Genomic DNA, 18,069 nt, shown 5'->3' on the forward strand with positions numbered 1-18,069 from the left:
GGAGGACTAAATAAATGATTATACTTTATTTATTTTTGTTTGTTTTTGTTTATTTGAGACAGAATCTCGCTATATAGATACATAGATACATAGATGATAGATACATAGATACATAGATGACAGACATACATAGATATGTAGATGACAGACAGTAGACTTTTGCAAAAAAAATCCCAATTTCTAGCTTCTTTTGAAATATGAGAAAATCTCAACTCCCCTTCCTGCATAGCAGACATTAGCCAGCACGGAGGAGCAGAATTCCTTCACTCAGGGCTTGTGTCTCCTCCTGGTATAGCACCCAACACCCCCTTCTTTCTCATATACACTTGTTTTACTGTTTTACACGCCCTGCCATGGGCCCTTGAGTGTGTACAGACACAATATGAACACACAGACACACGCACACGCACACTGCATGAAGGAAGTGTCGGGGCTCACTCTTCAGTCACGTGACTGGGCGTGGCTCCAGCTTTTCCCACAAAGAGCCGTGAGACAGGAGGGCAGAAGCAGGCTGAAGAGAAGGACTTGGTTCCCGCCCTTCTCCCAGCCAACCGTCGTCTCTCTCCTCCTTTCTCTCTTGGCAGAAGTACAGGGCGTAGTCCTCTCTAGATTTTGCTACACTCTCCTTTTTCAAAAACTGCAAGACAAAAATACTGTGGCTTTGCCATTCAATTTTGCAGTAAGGGGTTCATTTCAGAATGGCTCTAGGTTCATGGGAAAGTCCTATGACAGGGTACAGATGGCTCCATGTGACTGCACCTCGGCTCACTTTATCATGAACATCGCACGTGGTTTCTCTGTGACAACTGTGAACTGGTATTAAGACGCAGTTACTAACTAACTCGCACACTTTATCCATATTTCCTTTTTCATGTTTTTCTATGCAGGGTACCACATCCCCTACAGCCTTCATATCTCCTTAGCCTCTTCCTGGCAGTAAGCATTTCTCAGGTTTCCCTTTCTCCTATGACCCTAACGGACTGGAAGAGTACTGGTCAGGGATTTCATAGATGCCTTCCACTGTGAGGTACCTGACACCTTACCATGACTAGACTGGGGGTGTGATGAGGAAGATCACAGAGAGCGAAGACATTTTCATCATTTCTATCAAGAATATATCTTATGCTGGCGACCTGCATCCCCGGGCTGAGGGGGTGTGGTGATTGACAAGTGGGGGTCAACTTGTAACCCCCAGCTGAACTGAACCAGTGTGGTGCTGGCTGTGGGAGGCCACCTGAGGCATAAGAAGCAGAACTGGAGAAGGAGAGAGGCTGTTGGGAGCTGGTAGAAGCTGCTTGGGAGCTGTTAGGGAGCTGCTGGTTCTCTTGGGCTCTTCTGCTGGAGGAGCTTGTCATGCTGGCTTTCCTGATGAACTCGGCTGTTCTCATCCTCAGAGGAGCTCAGGACCTTGTTGTCCCCGAGGGTGGCTTCGGTTCACTTTCGGGGAGCTCTGGTCCTCACTTTGAGCATGGCCTCTTCAGAGGGGAAGATGATGCACTGCTCAGTCTCCTGGAGAAGGCTGTTGCGTTGGCTTTCCTAATGGGAACTCGGCCTTCCTCATCGGAGGAGCTCGGGACCTCACTGTTGCTGAAGATGGCTGTGGTACTTTTCAGGGAAGCTCTGGTTTTTACTTTGAGCTTTGCTTCCTGGCTCCAGTGCAGATTCCTCAGCCTGCTGGCACAGATCCTTCATCCCACTGGCACAGAGTTCCCAGATTCCACCACTGACCTTTGGGCCTTCCCAGTGCAGATCCGTGAGATAGGCGTGCATGAGGCATTGTCATGGACTGGTGGGAGGCACTGTTATGGGCTCTAGGTTTTCAGCTGGACTAATGCAGGACATTACCATGGGACCCAGGCCCTTGGCTGGATTCTTTGGTCTTTAGTGTGTGGACAGATTTCTGGCACTCTCTTTTTACATATGATTCTTTGGGTGACTGTTATAAATAATCTTATAAAATATGTATTATATTGTTCCCCTTGCAAAACCCCAAACTAGTTATCCATATTTCCTTTCATGGCTCTTTGTGGGAAAAGCTAGCGCCACGCCCAGCTCAACTAGCTCCGAGTTCATCAGGTGGTGTTTGTCCAGTCTCCCCACTATAAAATTACCCTTCCCCGCTTTCTTTAAGAGAAGTCACTGTGTGCAGCTCACACTTAAGAACTGGGAAGTTTGTGCTCCATCTGCTGGAGGACAGAGTACGCTCTCAGATTATGTGGAGCATTTATCTATTCACCCCTCTTCACTTAGCCAGTTACTGACTTGCATCAGTAGGGGTGGTCTCATGAATATTTATACTTTGGATAAAACCCCAATACAACTTTCCTGATGTTGTTGCTCATTTTTTAAAATTATTGGCCCTTGCAAACTCTCGCTGGCTCCTGTTTCCCTGTGACATAGCCCCACCATTCTGATTTTCTGTTTAGCTTTTTTTATTTTTTTTTAGCATTCTTTACTTTCTTGTACCTCAGGCTTTATCCTGTCTGTCCCTGTACTAAAGCCATCTCTCCTAGGAGGCCTCCCACTTCATTGAAGAGCAGTATTAGAAAATAAGACCTAAGTGTCTTCTTCTATTCTCTATATATTTATTTCCTGGTACCCAAGTTCTAATTTTCAAAGTATTCCAAAGACAATCTTTTCCGTGATGGTTTCCATGACTACCATCTCTACTTTTCTCTAAAAGATATTTAACACAACATCATTTAGGGGCATTAGTGTGTCAGAGGCTGTACCCATGCACATATGGTACGGCCAGACCTGTACCCTGCGAAAGAACAAACAGGACAGAAGTGCCACAGAGTTTAGATGGAACGGAGGCCAAAGCAAGACCTCACTTATCTTGGAAAACTCACCATTCTGTGCACAAAGATGCACTCGGGGAGCAGGGTGAGCAGCAATGACGTGCAGAGGCGCTGTGACTCCGGCCCTTGCCCGAAGTGTCCCTGGGAAGTCACGTTTTCTCTCTGAGACTCGGCACCTTCCGCTATAGAGTATCATTCATTCATTCATCCAACAACTCTCTCACGATCACTTTCCACAGCAGGCTCAGCTTTCTGCGCTGCACAGTACAGACTCGGTTCCAGCTCTTAGCTGGTCTATATTACGTCTGCAGAGGATGCAGTAAGACATCAACTTGGTTACGAGTACCATGAAGAACACTAAACAGGAAAACAGCAGCAGGAACTAGGCACACTGGGGCTGCATTTTAGGCCGAGTGCTCAGCGAAGGCCAAATGAGGAGGTGGCGTCTGAGCTCAGAGCAGAGGCGGCTGCACACAGGCCGGAGGGGAGCACGCTGAGGGCAAGGCGGGGGGCTGACAGCGGTGGTGCTGAAAGGACTGGAAGGCACTCGCAGCGTGGGCAGCAGGCTGGGCGCCCCAAGCGGCTGAAGCAGCGGGCGGAGGGAGGATCACTGCGGCCTCGCGAAGGCCTGGAGTCTTCTGTATGCAGCAGGACGTGTCCACGTCTCTGTGTCTTGTTTCTCAGCTCTGAACTCACCCTTCTTCACCCTCAGGGATGCCAGAGCTGGATCCCGGGACTGTTTCTCCTTCACTAGGGCATTGAGTCAAGCTCCGTCGGAGAGGGCACCGGAGGGGCGCCGGAGCAAGGCGGGCACCGCTGGCAGGTGAGCGACTCCTGTGATACCAGGGCGTGCCACAGGTGCTCTGCTCTGCTCTCGGCCCCTGGCGCTGTCAGCAGCACACGAGATGGGCGGAGAAGACCTCGCCGACGCCTCGCTGACACCCACAGGACCGCAGTGTCACAGGTCTCAAGACGAGGCCCACAGAGCTGCAGAGGACAGCAGAGCAGAAAGTCCCTGCCCCCGGGACGGCAGGACGAGCGCTGAGCCTGAGCAGATGCGAACCCTCTCGCTGAGAGGTGTCAACAGCAGCGGCACCTGCTGGGCACGCACAGGCCTAGGGCTCTGCCAGCGACTGGACAAGGAGGCCAGACCACAGGTCGCCCACAGAAAAGCCCAGCGGGAAACACTGAGGCTGAAGACAGTGGCTGCAAAGCCCCAGCCTGGGGACGCTCAGAGAGGGCTGGCCAGGCCGGCCCAGGGGTGAGAGCAAGACAGAGAAGTGTCTCCAGTGCAGACAAAAAAAAATACACCACGCTGGCTTCTATGTGCAGTGAAATTACCCTCAGATGAAAAGGAAACATATTCTATCAAACAAAAGTGAAAAATTTAATTATCTCATCCTCCCCTCTGGAATATCACTCCCAAATCACCTCAGAAAACGAGGATTTGTCGTCTGTGAATCACTTCACTCTAATGTTTGATTTTAAAAATGACCGACTCACTCCCCGGTGAACCTGTGTTGACGTCAATGTCAGAGGAAGTTCTCCAGAGAGACAGGGAAGAAGACAGGCCAGAAACTCAGGCATCCAGAGCGGCAGGAGGGAGGTCTTTGGAGGGATAAATGAAGGACGGGCTGGGAGGCTGGGGCAAGCAGTGGTCTCCCAGCTGGCACATGGAAGGCATTCCCTCCACGCCACCCAAGTGTTCATCAGAGCTGGTTGAGAGTTTTGCTTTTGCACCAGGCACACAAAATGTTGTCATCATGTGCACCTAAATCCCAGGCTGAGGCAGGAGGTCATGGAAGGCCCGGAGTTTGAGGACAGCCTGGGAAACATAGCAAGACCCCCATCTCTTCAACAAACCAAAAAAACAAGGTTTTTTTGTTCTTCCTCCAAAGTTCACATTTGGGGCTCACACTCAAAGCTGTTCCCAGGATCGTGGTTGCTTCAGCTGAGAAACGTCTTAATCCCAGCATCCTGACCTCCTCCGTGGGGACATCTGTCTGCAGGTGCGCAGTGTCACACTCAGTGCGTTTTGGTTTGCCCACCTGCTAAGATGCACGGGTGCAAACCACAGGCGCTCACGGCAGGGGCTACCCACACCCCACACCTACTGAGGAGCAGGGAAGAAGCTCTGGTTTTGGAGAACGCAAAACTCCTGCTGCTGAGCGCCAGGCAGACTGGGCATAAACGTGCCGCCAACCTGCAGTTTTGGGACTGTCCGAGTAGTCGGCTTCATAGGTGGGTTTGAACTCTGCTGCTCTCCCAGTAGTGAAAGAAAACTCATGCTATCTAAAATAGATACAAGTAAAGATAAACAGAACTAAGGAAATTCTCTATTAAATAAATTTAATCACCTGCAAAAAAAAATCTCTAAAAAGACTGAAAGAAAAAGGAATAAAAAAGAGAATATCATACAGATTCTACATACGTTAAACATCTAGCAAGGGAATTCTATGAACAATTCTACGCTCAGATATTGGGCAATTTAGATGAAAAGGAAAAATTCCTTGACTTTGACAAGGCTCACTCGAGATGAAAGGCATAGCTTGAAAGGGTCTTCCACCTACCAAAGAAATTAAATTTATATAATAAATAAATCATAGCTTAAACCACACAAGGAATTAAGGAAAAGGAGATATACTGGACTTCAATTTATCTCCTAAACTAAATTAGACATAAATTGAATAAATTAAAGAAAAAGAGATAAATGATGCCTTTTGAAGCATAAAACTTAACTTTTATGCTTCCAAAGATACCATCAAGAAAGTAAAAAGATAATACTAACACACACAATGGCAGAAGCTATTGGCGAATCATGAATCTGATAGGAAACTTTCACCTAGATACACAAAGAACTCCAATTCCATGATTGAAAAAGCTAACTCAAGTTAATGTAACAGATCTAAATAGAAACTTCTCCAAAGAGATACAAATAGCCAGTATGCACATGAAGAAAATGCTCACATTCCTGGCCAGGCAAGGATAAACCTCTCCCTTTCCCTGGGATAACCTCCAAGCCCCTGGAGTGTCCTGCCTGACAGCAGTGTCCTCGTTTATTTGGGAATCTTGGGCCACCCCAGCAGCCTACACTAACCACGTGACTTAGACCAGGGTTGACTACCACGCTGGGTGTCTGTGCCAGCAGCATGATTGGTGGTGGCTCCTTGGGCCAGCCAGGGCAGCCCAGCCTCTGAGGGAGGAGGAGGCCAAAGGCAGCCCTGCAGGTGGCCGCCGTAGTTATGTAGCTGACCTTGCATGAAAGCACTGGAAGCCAAGGTTGGGGCGAGCCTGGCTGCCAATCTCGGCACATCATCGCACATTACTGCTGACAGAAATAAGTCCTACTCGTACATTTCCATTGTGGATTTTAATTTATACATACTCACTGTAATAAACCATAAATGTGGCAATTCTGCTGAGTTCTGTGAGTCCTTCTAGTTGATTAGTGAAGCTGAGGGTGGTCTTGGAGACTTCCTAAGGTCACAATGGTCAAATTTTACTTTAAAAATAAGTCGGGGGAGGGGCTGGGGATTTAGCTCGGCGGCACAGCGCCTGTCTGGCAAGCACAATGTCATGAGTTTGATTCCCAGTACCAAAAAAAAAAAAAAAAAGAAAGAAAGAAGTCAGGGGCTGGGAATATAGCTCAGCAGCATAAGCGCTTGCCTGGCAAGTCTGAGGTCATGAGTTCGATTTCTGGTACCAAAAAAGAGAAAAAAAATAAAAAAAATTTAAAAAAAAATAAGGCAATCCTATTTCTATATTCTAGCTATTAATAATTAGAAATTTAAATTTAAAGCATTATGAGGCGTAAAAACATGAGATACCCGAAGATAAACATTATATGTACATGTTTTAAAGAAATCAAAGAAGACCTAAGCAGTGGAGGGACATCATATTCATGAATTCTAAGAGTCAGTATGGTTAAGATGTCAGTTTCTTCAAACTGATCTATAGATTCAGTGGGATGTTAGTTAAAATCTCAGCAGAGTTTTGTGAATGCCAACATCATGTATGACTTACAGGCTTATTAAAGATAGAGCTACTTACACAAGACAGTGTGATGTTGGATAAATGGTAGACATAATAAAAAATCACTGAAACATGTTATAGAACCCAGAAAGAGACCTACCCATAAACTGTTAATTTATTTTTTATAAAGATGCAAAAGCAATTCAAGGAAGTAATAAAGTGTTTTCAACAGATGGTGCTGGACATTTTCCATTTCCAGTTCTGCATGAGAAGCGTTCGGAAGTCACCACTCTGTCCCAATAAGTAAAAAGCTGAACAAACAGAAAAGTGAACAAACCTTTAAACTTACTCCCCAGCCCCCGCAAAACACTGGAGACAGGGAAGTACAGAGACTCTGAACACATGGAATTAGAAACTTCTGCAGGGACCCGTGCGGGACAGGAAAACCATTACCAAAACTGTCATTAATGGACTCTTGGGGCTTGGTGCAGACAATTCTGGGAGTGAAAGTCTCCAGGGGATGCCCCCGTGCGGGAGGGCTTCTGTGCTTTTGAGTTTTACCGCTAGATGCACAAACCTCTGACAGGTTTCCGACAGTAAATGTTGAAGAAAAATCCCCTCATGCTTCCAGTGAGTGGTGGAAGGAAAGAAAGGTGCTGCTGTGAAATACACCAGGGTATTTTGTTCTTCTAACAATATCTGCCTAGGTGAAACTAATTCACCAGAGCCTAACCTGGAAACAAAAGCCAATGGCAACAATGAGAAAATAGTAATAAATATGGTAGATCTTGTTCTAACTATATCGATAATCATTTGGAATATCAGTGGTCTACATACACCAACCCAAAGACGGAGAATCCTGAGTGGATCAATGAAAACACCATACGGAACTATATGTTCTCTATAATAAAGACAAGGCAGCAAGTGTGGCTTATAATCCCAGTACTCTGGGAGGCTGAGGTAGGAAGATCACAAGTTTGAGCCCAGTCTGGACAATGTAGTGAGACCCATTTTCCAAGTAGAATTTTAAAGGGCCAGGGACATAGCTCAGTGTGAATCAGGAATTCTCAGTGCAAATCAGAAAGGACATAGTTGAGCTCAAACCCACAAACATCTATAAACTACTTCACCCAACAACACAATACACATTTTTCTCAAGCTCACATAGAACACTGATCAGGATAGGCTACACTGTATTAATTTACATCCTTATAATGTTAAGAGAGTTAAGGGTAGGGTAGTTTAACCTACTGAGCAATCAGTTAAGTCTCGCATTTTAAGTTGAGGGGCTAGGAGTGCAGCTCAGCGGTGCAGTGTGCACGCAGCACACACAGCCCTGGGTTTGATCCTTAGCAGCAACAACAAAAAATCCATTCAATGTCCTCACAGAGTAGAAATCCTTACTTAAAACTGTAAATTAGTGCTCGTTTCAGCAGCACATATACTAAAACTGCAAATTAATCAAAAGATTTGCAGTTAAAGAAAACTCTCTATTTGGTTGTTGTAAACGGGAAAACGCGCAACGATGACCCTGCAATCAGTTTACCCACAGACCCACTCCTTCTCTTCACGTGATAAAGGGCTTAGGAGGGAAGATGAAAGGGCAGCAAGCACCAGTGAGACTTCACGCCCACTGTAGCAGACCGCAGGCCGGGCATGCTGTTTGCGGCTGGAAGGACCAAAGGCAGCGTGACGCCTGCACTTTGCCCACAAGCAGCCTGCCAACCTCCCCCAGCGCGTGACGTTCCTTTACAAAAGGGACCCTAAGGCTAGAGGTGTAGCTCAGAGGTAGAACATTTGCTTGACATGAGCTGAGGTCCTGGGTTCAGGCCCTAGCACTCAAAAAAGAAAAAGGAAATAGAAAAATCTTTAATTTTATCCCAAAATACCTTGAACACAGCTAGAAGCAGCATTTCTCATACCCGCGGCTGGGTAGAGGGCTTCCGCCCACGAGAAGAGCTAAGCTATGCCAATTTTTACCCCATGCTCAAGACAGCTGCCCCTCAGCTGAGCCCTGCAGTGCCAGTTCCCACCTGGTGCCCGCGTCGTGAGCAGCAGGACTCCTGCTCTCCAAGGAGTCCCGGCGAGGAAGGCGATCAGTGACCCACGCCCCTAGCTTGCTACCTCTTGGCGGAGGGAAGGGGCTAAGCGGACCGTGTACCACCGGAAGCCGGACAGCTGGGTCTGAGGAGCGCACACAGCAAACATAACACACCCTGGGGAGAGAGCCGAGGGAGAGGACTGCGCTGCCCCCAGCCACAAAAATAGCAGTTTTCCTCCACTCCACTCACGAATAAAATGAAACCAGTCACAGGACTGACCCCCACAAATCAGCCCCTTTGCTCAGGGCTGGAACTCAGCCAAGCGTGAGCCTCACAGCACACGTGCCCCAAGTGACTGAGGGTCCCCGTGCGGGGGTGGCGGCCCCGAAGCATCTGCTTCTCAGCACTGCGATCCCCTCCTTCCACAGCCTCAAGCGCCACCATCTCTGTTACCCTGCCTCAGACAGCCAGCCGGACCCCAGCGGTCACCGCCAGGGAAGCGGCGCGGCAAGCCTAACTCCATTAGGACAGAGCTTCAGTTATTTTGAGTTCGCGCAGCATTCTTTGCCAACATCATCGAAAACATGTTTTCCTGAGAACCCTTCCGCCGCCCCGACTGCCGGCTAAATGGATCTCTGCGGAGTTTAGCAACGTGGAATACCTAATTAGGACCCGAGCCACTTCCTGAGTACTCTGGACATAACTGTGGCTAGAGCTCCGTGATTCATGCTCGTTGCCTAGGCGGTCTGTCCCCGAACAGAGTGTATTTATTTGTGTTTTCTGTGCTTTGATGTTCTCTTTGCCTTCTTTCAAAGACATGTTGATTTGAAAAAGTGATTTTTTTTTTCCTCTTTAGAGTTTTAATTAAAACACAACCAGAGCAACCCCATGAAAACCTGAACTCCGCTTGTCAAACGCTTCCAGGGCTTCTCATCTCTATTCAAACATCAAAGCCTTTATGGTAATTTGAGGCCCCGTACACTCTGCTCAGCCCACCCCACCTCACGCTCTCACCCTCCTCCAATGCTGTCGGAGAGCTCAGGGACCTCTGCACTGGCCCACTCCTCCCTGGGAAATCAGTGGAAATGCTAAGGTGAAAAGGATGCTCTAGTGTGAGGGAGTGCATGTAGTTTATTCTTTGTTTCCCTACAAAAAATTAAGCTGCATGGGGACAAGTTTTTTGGTCTGTTTTACTCATCACCATAACTCCAATGCCAAGAATAGTATCTGCCACATAGTAGGTGCTCAATGAAGATTTCTGGAAAGGATGAATAAACGTTGAATGGATAAACCTAAGAAGTCCCCATCGTGTTTGTTCCTTCTCATTCTCCACCTCTCATCCTGCTGAATGGCTCCTCCTCCAAGTTCTCATCCTGATTTATTGCTTCATGGCATCGACTACTGTCAATCTTCATTAACAAATACCTGTTACTTTAAAAAATTCTTCATCTTGCCCATTTACAAGCTGCATGAGGGCAAAGAATTTGTTCTGTATCTCCCATATCTTTTTAGAATATTTTTCCTACTCAAACATTATTTGGCCACATATATGTGGGTCTATTTCTAGACTGTTGGTTATGTTCATTTATATGGATGTCCTTTTGCCAACGTCATACTATCTGAACTGATGCATACTTTTGTAATGTGTCTACAAATTCAGTAGTATATTAATTTCTCTCTCCCAGAAAACAGGTGCTAGGACTTTGAGGATTTTAGGATTGCACTAAATCTATAGATTGGTTTAGGGAAACTTGACAACAATGTTTAGATTATATCTGAAGATCCCATAAGCAATGTAGACCCATGCACTATTCTCTGGGACACCTGGGAAAATGACAAGACCTGAAAGAGGAAATAACTTCATGGCTTTAAGCCGCATCAATGATCCTCTTGCACAATTGTGGCCCCAAAAGTGCAAAAGAGGTCCCACAGAAGTGGTGTAATCTGAGGCAGTGTGTATCTCTGCAGTGCCTGGTGATGGATGAGTTGATGATCAAGGGTGAGAAAGTGGAGATCTTGCTCCCTGGATTAAAGTCTAGGTTCTCTATGCTGCCCTAGATTTTAGCACCAAGAAAACGGGAGTTGGATTTCTCCTCAATCAAAGGAGACTGGAGGCATGAAGTTGAAGTTAAGGTGACATAAGAAAAACAACAAAATGAGATGTTTCTGATTTCCATACACAACATGGGATGTGATCTGCATTCTCCAGAGAGAACCAGTAGGATGGATGGATGGAGGGAGGGAGGGAGGGAGGGAGAGAGGGAGGGAGGGAGGAAGGATGGGGGATGGAGGATGGATGGATGGAGGGAGGGATGGATGGAGGGAGCGGAGGAGGGAGGGATGGATGGAGGGAAGGAGGAAGGAGGAGGGAGATAGACAGACAGACAGACAGACTTACTATAAGGATTATATGATTATAAAGGCTGAGAAATTCCAAGATTTGCAGTTGGCAAGCTAGAGGTCCAGGAGAATCAGTGGTGTAGTCAAAGTCCAAAGCCAGGAGAAGACCAATATTCCAGCTCAAAAGAGTTAAGTAGGGATAGCAAACTTCCTTTTACCCAGTCTTTTTTGTTCTATTTGGGTTTCTCTACCCTGGAGTCAGAAATCTACTCTCCTTGGATGGGGCTCATCTGTTTGGACAGGGCTCACCTATGCCGGGGTCAGAAATCTACTCTACTGGGTCTAGTGATTCAAATGTTATTATCATCCTGAAATGTCTCCTAGACACACCCAGAATAACATTTAAGCAAATGTCTGGGCACTCCATGGTCCAGTCAAGTTGACACATAAAACTATCACATGAGGTCATTCTTGAACCTGAGTTTCTGGACTAAGGCTTTGCCTAGTGATACTAGAATCACTTTGCTGATTCTGTACAGGAAGACACAGGTCCACAAGCTAACCTGAACAGAGAAATGGAAAACAGGAGAAAGAAAATAAATCATATATGCATTTGATTTTTATTTTTTTAATCAACAAAATTGTATGTTTGCCATGTACAACAGTATGTGTAAGTCTAGCAAATTACATTTGCATTACCTCCCATCATTCACTTTTGTAGTGAGAACATTTTATATACACTCAGCATTTTTCAAGAAGCATTTCATTTTCTAAGCAGTACTGCATGTAAGGGAATATACACTCTACAGTTATCTGGTCTACCAGTTAGTTAACTCAATTCAGCTGTGAAGTTGGACATTATTTATCCTCAGGTTGCTAAGAGTTGTATCAAACCCAAACACAATGCAAAGAAAGAATTCAACAATTTCTCATTGGGTTCAAAGGGGCAAACACGAAAACTGATTAAAGATACCTTCAATAGGAAACCACATTGTTCTAAATTGCCAACAGCTAAAAAGTAGATGTTAAACACCATTCTATCTCTTTAAATAAATACATATTTTAGCTAAAGTTACTTAATTTTACTATACACTAAGCCTTCACTACGAACTATCAAATTGCCATTTAATATTCTGAGCTCTTAGTGTGTTCTAGCTGTACTTACTCAGATTGAAGTGCTTTGGGGCTAAATAAAGAAATCCAAAGCAGAATGAATTCCCCTTGATAAAACACATGGAATTAAACTCTTCTAATTGCTACCACAGCCCTGAAGTACATGCGATTCAGGAGTCCTCTGAAAGCTACTGAGCACCTGAACAATCACTTGATGTATTAGCCAGTTTTCCTGTCACTGGGACATGCCACTAATTTAAGAAAAAAAAAGCTGGGGGTGGTGGCACACAACTGTAATCCCAGCACTGAGGAGACTGAAGCAGGAGGATCCTTGCAAGTTCAAGACCAGCCTGGACTACAAAGTGAGCTCAAGGCCAGCCTGAACTGTGTAGTGAGACCCTGTCTCAAAAAGACCAAAAAAAGAGGTTTCATTTGGCTCACATTGTAAGAGGGTTCAGTCCATGGCTCCTCCAAAGCAGAAACATCATGCTGGCAGGGTGTGCTGGAGCAAAGCTGCTTAGTTTCTGGCGGCCAGAAAACAGAGCAGGGAACCAGAGGCAGAGAGGAAGGGCCATAGGGCCAGACAGTGAACCCTCCAGGGACGGTCACACCTCCATGACCCACCCCGAGACACACCTGGAAGTGTGCCCCACCAACCCACAGAATGGACTGTTTTCAGCAATTTCCAACCAAATGAGGATTATTTCAGGTAACAAAAATCCCAGAAAAATGGAGAAAAAGGCAAGAGAAATAATTGCATTTTCCTAACATAACCCTAACTAGTTCTCCAAGTTGACAGCAGAGGTAGTTTAGTTTCTCTTGCCTCATCCTACCATCATGCATATTAAGGGTCATTAAGGGTCACATACATCCCAACACAGCCCATTCCTCCCACCTTGACCATGACCTGGACAGTGTCCCTGCAGGCACATAACTACACTTCCTAAAAATCAAGAGCTGTTTAATTGGTACTTTTATTTCTCAATCTAAACATACAAAACTAGGTAGATATTTCTGAAAATGAATGAAAAAGTGCAGATTTATTCTATCAAATTTTATAGTATAAAACTAGGGTTTTATATATATAAAACCAATTTACATAAGTCAAAAAGAGCAGAATAGAAATCCAGACACAAACTAGGTAGACATTTTTACTACATGGTAAAGGTGGTATTTTAAGTTTAACAAATTACTTAACCCAGTTTATTAACCAGCTGAGATACCTGTCTAAAGGCACTGGAGAAAATATTCTCGTCCCATATTATTTACCAAAGTAAATTCTAGGTGAATTAAAGACAAATATATTATTAACAAGCTCATAAAAGCTCTAAGAATATTTGTGGTTTTTTCTATAGTAACAGAAAAGACTCTAAGAATACACACAAATTCAGACTTTTGGGTAAAATATTAATATATTTGACTAAATAAAACAGAATAATCTTTAGAAAAATTACATAAAATTTAAAAATCACAGGGCTACCATTTGCTGGTCTGATTAAAAAGTACACTTACCAAATATAAGGAGGTCAGTGCTTAGAATCTTAACATTAAAGAACACTTACAAATCAATAAAAATGATAAACTCTCTAAAAGAAACACAGGCAATTCACAAGAGGGAGAGAAACAGCAAAATAATGAGATGGGGGGGTTCCCCTGCATAAATCAGCAAATCTTTTAAATATGAAATTACATGTGGAGGGGCAGAGGGCACATTCTCAAAACCTGTTGAGGAAGAAGACGATTTGGCACCAGGAGAACGTGTGGTCTCTTCAACCCGACTTCGCTCATGTAGAACGGCATCGTAAAGACCTGAGGACGTGCTTATGGGCTGACTCTTCCCTCAGAAAGCCACATAGCCCACTTCTCACCTTAACTTTTAGGTCTGAAGTTCACAATGAGGCCCACAGGCCCACACACCATTTATCTCCTTTCCCAGGAGCAGCTGTCACATACTTTATCTGGCTTTTATTTTTCTTCTCACACTGAAAAATAAACTTAAGGCAAGTATTTGTGTCTATTTTTCATTGCTGCCATGGCCAGAAACAGTCCTAAATTTTGTGGGGCCTAACACTTGTATGATTTTGAGGTCTTCTTAAGACAAAAATGTTAAAATACATTTAAAATTTTCAAATTTAAAAATCTGAGAAATAGGCTAATCTGCTAAAATCTAGAAAGACGTAGGTAAATGAAAAGCACCTCATAATGTGATTTCAGTGTTGGCTGCATTCCTGAAGATATTTTCCCATAAAACTTAGCAATAACTGATGTACGTTAGTACTCCATAAAAAGTGTTCATTTGTTCATTATGTTTTACAGATTTACTGAGATATAATTCACATGCCAAAAACATTCACTTATCCAAAGTGAGCAAGTCAATGGTTTTTATTGCACCAATAGAGTTGTGCAAACATTTCCATAATCAATTCAGAACATCTTCATCACCCCAAAGCAAGTCTTCACCATGTTTTATCAGTTGACGGATATTTGAACTGTTTCTACTTTTGTTGTACATTTTTTATCAAGATGAAAGTCATATGCTAAGTCACTTCTTAGTTATTGCTAGGACAAATTGTCGGACACTTACAAGTTAAAGGAGGAAAAGTTAATTTCAGTTCCATTTGTAGAGGTTTCAGTTCATATTTCAGCTGGCTTTAAGGGCAGCCTGGCAGAAGGGCATCACAGAGGAGAAATAGCTCATGGCATGGTGGCAGCAAGCAGCAAGCCTCCCTTTCCCTTTTATTCCATCCAGGCTACAAGCCTATTGGTTGGTTCCACCCATATCCAAGGTGGGCCTTCCCATTCACACCAAGAACCATGCTAAACCAATCAACAGACTAATCCAGTTATCCACATCCTTAATCTATAATCTCACAGCTTAGGTCCAGCCACCTCCAAAAAACCCTACCTATGAGAGCATGAGGCTTTGGGGGACATCTAGATAGAAGTCATTACAGTCACCCTTTAAAAATGTATAGGCCAAGAGTTTTAAGATTTTCAAAGAGCTGCACAAGTATCACCATGAATTTCAGGACATTTTCATCACCCCCAAAGAAACCCCACCCCTATCAGGAGTCAGCCTTCATTTCCCTCCCTCAGGCCCCCACCACCATGGAGCCAGCCTATTTCTATGGATTTGCTTATTCTGAACACCCCATTCCAACAGATCACCTCTGTAACTTCTTATGACAGGTTTTCTCCACTTAATACACTGTTCTCAAGGTCTGTCCAGGCTGCAGCACGTAGTCATACTCCATTCTTTTTATGGCTAGAAAACATTCCGTTCTGTGGATGGACCAGGTTATCCTTCATCAGCCAACAGGCATTTGCATTTTCGCACTTTTTGGCTGCTATGAATGATACTACTGTGAACATTCACGTTCAGAGTTCATTTTGATGCACTGTCTGAGTTACACCTAGGAGTGGGATTTCTGGGTCATGTTGTAACTCAGTATTAAAGCATTTGGAGGAACCAACAAACTTTCCCAGGTGGCTACGCTACTCTGCATTCCCACCAGTAATTTACAAGAGTTCCAAGGCATCCACATCCTAGCCACTGCACGTCCTTGTCCTTTGGTTACATCCATTCTAGGGGATATGAAGTCACTTCTCATAGTGGTTTCACTTCCCTGGAGATTAATAGTGTTACATGTACGTGTTCCTGTGCTTCATGCAATTTCTACATCTACAAGAAATGCCTACTCAGATCCTTTGAGCACTTTTAACTCAGATGGAAGTGCGATGGAAAGCCACTGGAGCAGAGAAGTGACGCGGTATCACAGGCTCAATGGCCACTGTGTCAGAGCAAGTCCAAGGGAGGGACGGAGCAGGGGCAGGGAAGCTGGGGAGGGGGCTCATGACACCGGGGCGTCTTGCTGGACCACTGTGGTGAAGTCTAACGTTTTCATTGTGGTTGCTCTTGAAACTACAAGCACAGTATTTCCTGAGTCCATGTGGGGTGGCAAAAAAAAAAGGAAGTTCTGAAACAGGGAGACTAGAAAGATAGAGACCCTGACCTCCCTGCAGGGAGCTCCCACTGGCAGCTGGGTCCACATACAACTGTGGGGCTTGGAGAAGTCTGGGTGGGAGATCAAAACGTGTGAGTCAGCTGCCTACCAGAGGTAGAACCACAGACAGCATGAAATCACCACGCCAACAAGTGTGGTACGCAGGAAAGGTTTTCGTTAAACAAATGAAGTTCACTGCTTAGTGTCTCATACACAAATGATTTTCCATTACATCAATTTCCGATTAAACCTGTTCAAAGTGCACTAACCCTGGGCCTTCTCCTGCCTCTCATCCGCCTCACCAACATGTCTGATGTGGCACCTCACATTTTTGTTTATGCATCTCAGGTGCCAAGAAGTCCTGTGTTCAAAGTGCCTGCGTATCTCTCCGCCCCCACCGCCCTCAGCTTCCCTTTATCAGTACGTTAAAGAGAAAAACGTTGGTGCTAGTGTTTCCCGGGACCTTCTGTCTCAGAGGAACTGACTAGAGGGCTTCCGGGTGACAAAATGCCCCTAACAGGAGATACGATGCCTAGGTGAAGTGAGGAGGCACGATGTGCTCTGGGACCAGGCTGTGGTGCAGGACACAGGCCCACGGGGAGGCTTCCCACAAACACTAATGTCGCATCTCCCCAAAATGATCAAGCGTCACAGCCAGGCCTGTGTGCAAAGCTCAGCTGATGCACTTCCATCATGGTAGGTAGATTCCAGCAAAGCTTTGTCCAAGAACCACCAAGGGGCATGGCTGTAGCCACAACGCCTCAATGTGCTAGAGAAATCTGGATTTGTCGGGGGAACAAGCAAACAGTTTTGGGAGGAAAGCTCCAAGAATCATGAAACTTTACCGAACGTGGCGCTAGAAATTTTCTCATCTGCAGAGGAAACAAAAGTATTAAGACAGCACAGGCGCATGTATGCTTTAAATTACTGAAATGATTACCCAGTGAAGGCTGAATTGATGATCTTATTTATTTATTGAGGAGAAAAATGCACAAGTTTAACCTAGTATCTAATAATTAATTTAGAAGTATAATCTTGAAAAAGATATAATCAACAATGAAGGAACATACGGAGTCTCCGGGTGTGCCGTCCTCCAAAGGAACGATGGTATCATTGAGACCATTCCACCTACGAGCCTGGCACTGTGGATGGGTACCTGCTTCAAACTGGTCACCTGGTAACTTCCCCTGGAGACTTTTTAGGGACTTTTTATGGTTACATTGGTATTATCACTTTCTGTGTCTAGTAACTTAACAGTACACTTCGCTGAGCAACAAGGGAAATAACTTGATTTCTCTACAGCCTAGCTGCCTAGCTCCACTTGCACAGCAGAGGCCGGACCTTCCCGCACTGCCTGTGCTTGAGGAGCACGGCGCACACACGGCGTTCCCTAAGCCGTGCCTTACTCAGCGCGTCCTTCCCCACAGTGTGAGGCTCTGCAGGGCAGCGCACCGCTCTGCCTTCCAAGTGTTGTCCTGTGCAGCCCATTCTTGATGACCCGTGTCCACCTCCCTGGGGTGGACAATCCAGGCTGCTTCTCTTCAGCTACAGTAAGCGCAGCCTCAGACTGTCACAGGAAGACTACCCACACCCAAAGGCTGGGACAATAAGGCTGCGGGTCTCCTTCCACAGATAACGTGCCCCAAAGTATAGCATCAATCTTTCCACCTAACGCTGCATATCTCATCACGCACCCACCATGCGTCCTGCAGCAGCCTTAGCGACCTCTCACGCTGCCAGTTGGGGTGACCAGCGGCGCAGAGGTTTCAGAGCAGGTTCTATGGAACTCGTGGGCTA

Source organism: Chinchilla lanigera, unplaced genomic scaffold, assembly GCF_000276665.1.
Source record: "Chinchilla lanigera isolate Chin_1 unplaced genomic scaffold, ChiLan1.0 scaffold00022, whole genome shotgun sequence".
Lineage (NCBI taxonomy): Eukaryota > Metazoa > Chordata > Mammalia > Rodentia > Chinchillidae > Chinchilla > Chinchilla lanigera.